The following is a 2577-nucleotide window of genomic DNA, read 5'->3' as shown; positions in this document are numbered from 1 at the left end:
AGGGAGAAGGGGAGAAGGGGGGGAGAGGACGGAAAAAGGAAAGAACGAGAAAAGGAGGAGATTTGTGGCTCTCTGGGTGCTATTGAATCCCAAAGGAGAGGGACGGAGAGAGGAAGGAAGAATAGAAAGAGAGAGAGACCTCAGGCTGTGGTGTGGTCAGACTGTCATAAATCAAGGTTTAGGTATGTGTGTTTGTGTGTGCATGTGTGTGTGTGTGTGTGTGTTTGTGTGTGTATGTATGCGTGTGTATCAAAACAGCTCGCGAAACATTCTTACTTAAGTTGATTTGAAGTTGGGTCACTGACTGGTGAAGGTTCACGAGGCCAAGCATCTGTATGGAGATTCGGATCTTCTGTGGTAAAGGCTGACGAATAAGGCCTGTTGTGTTATTGTGAATCCAAATAAAGTAATATGTTTACAACGACAGTGAAGTGTTCCATGTCTATAGTCTGGCTATTGATGGAGTCACTGTTGCAACATCGGTGTGTGTGTGTGTGTGTGTGTGTGTGTGTGTGTGTGTGTGGTGTGTGTGGTGTGTGTGTGTGTGTTGTGTGTGGTGTGTGTGTGTGTGTGTGTGTGTGTGTTGTGTGTTTGTGTGTCGTGCACGTGTGTGTGCATGCTGTATATATGTCTGTGGGGACAATGAACGGTCGGGTCATTTTTAATCAGGTCAGCGGAGACTGTCCATCTGCACTGTTTCATAATTCACCCTGTTCAGATAGGACCGATACTCTTTCAACGCTCCTTTCGTTCCTCGTGGATGAAGTGTGTTTTAGCTCTTTGGCTCCATGGTGTTTTAGATGGATTCACAGACGTTGGGTTTCATTGTGATACACAGTCACTTTTGGCCTAGTGCATTACTCTACAGTATAGCTGACCAGAGGCTAGGAGGGCCTATCTAATATTGAAAGTGGCTTGCTTGATATAATGTTTGCTAGCTCTGGTCCAGGGAATGTGCACTAGCGACCTGGACCAGAGCTAAACAATAGCTAACGTTCTCAGCAAACAAAACAACAAATGGATTAGATAACTTGCAGCCTGGTTGGGAAATGCATGTTGTGTTCATGACCTGCTGATGGACTGTTGATATGGATCTCACTGTTGAATATGATTTAAGAGTGTTTCTTAAGGGATGTTGAAAAAAGAGGGGGGGGGTCTGCCAAAGATGTGCGCAATTATATTTGCAACCAATTAGCAAAGTTCCTATACTACCAACGGAATGCAGTGCTTGCCATCGCTTTTGCTCATATATGGCAGAAMTATAGACACTCACAGTAAACCTGGTGTTATTTTGGCTTTCTGCCATGCCTCACAAAAACAAACCTTGTAAACCTCTCCTCCCCTACCTCGTGTCGAAGATAACATCGTGGCCTGCTCTCATTTGGCAGRATCCCTCCCTGGCTTATGAATGAAGCAGAACACAACAGAGGCATTCTGCCGGAGAGATAGTGAACGTTGGAAAATGGGCAGTGTCAATGAGAAACCGTCTCCACTAGTACAGCTGAGTCTTTGTGTGTGSGGAGCTCTTAGAAAACAGTGTAAAGGAAAACAGAACCATACTAGTGTGCCCTGGACTATCAGAGAGACCACAGTGAGTTACGTGGACAGGGCTGAGGAAGAGTTTGTATAGCGGGAATGACAAGCGGAGACAGTATCTCCAGGCTGTTGAGATTGAAGGTAATGCACTAGACTGGAGCTCTACATTGTGCTGCYTTTGACCACGTTAATGTTTCTTGCCACAGCTTAGTATTACTGGGCCGGAACCAATCAGAACCCACCGGAACCAATGACTAAGCTGTGGCAAGAAACGTTAACTGGTCACTCACAATGCAAYGCAATGTAGAGCTCCAGTCGAGTGCATTACCTTCCAACCAGTTATGTTGWACAAACCATTATAGTTTGAACGCCATGTGGCATCAGACTCAGAAGCCTTGCTGAGACAGGTGTGGTTAAGCTGTTGATTCTCCAAAGCCTCCCTAATGCAAAGATGAAGGGAAGGAGGGAAGGAGGGTTGAGACTGACATAGCACAGCTGGAAAGGAAGACAGAGCCGGAACAGAAGGAGTGGAACGATAGATGAAGAGAAGGAAGGAGGTGGAAGAGGAATAGAAAGATAGATGGGGAGTGTGAAACAGTAGAGAGGGGCATCTGTAATGCATTAAGGGTCTGTCTGTCTGTCTGTCTGTCTGTCTGTCTGTCTGTCTGTCTGTCTGTCTGTCTGTCCGTCCGTCCGTCCGTCCGTCCGTCCGTCCGGTCGGTCGGTCGGTCGGTCGCTCTGTCTGGGACCTTCCACGGACTTTTGGAATACACAAACCTCAATGTGTGGGCCATATGATTTTATCACTCAGCGTTTGACCAAGCTTTTGGGATTCAACAAAGTCTTCAGAGTCCTTCAGAGTTGAGTATTTTGCCATTATGTAACATTCAGTAGCCCATTAGCACAGTCCCACATGGATAATATGCATGTGTAGTGTGTGTCTGTGTGTGTGTACCTTGCCTTGGCTGTGAAGGTTACTTGATTAGGGGTGGCCTTGGGGTCGGGTTGAGTGTTTGGCGCAACAGATAGAGTGAGATGGGG

The sequence above is a fragment of the Salvelinus sp. IW2-2015 genome, linkage group LG1 (genome assembly GCF_002910315.2).
Source record: "Salvelinus sp. IW2-2015 linkage group LG1, ASM291031v2, whole genome shotgun sequence".
Taxonomy (NCBI): Eukaryota; Metazoa; Chordata; class Actinopteri; order Salmoniformes; family Salmonidae; genus Salvelinus; species Salvelinus sp. IW2-2015.
The sequence above is the reverse complement of the archived record's forward strand: the minus strand, read 5'-3'. Positions refer to the sequence as shown.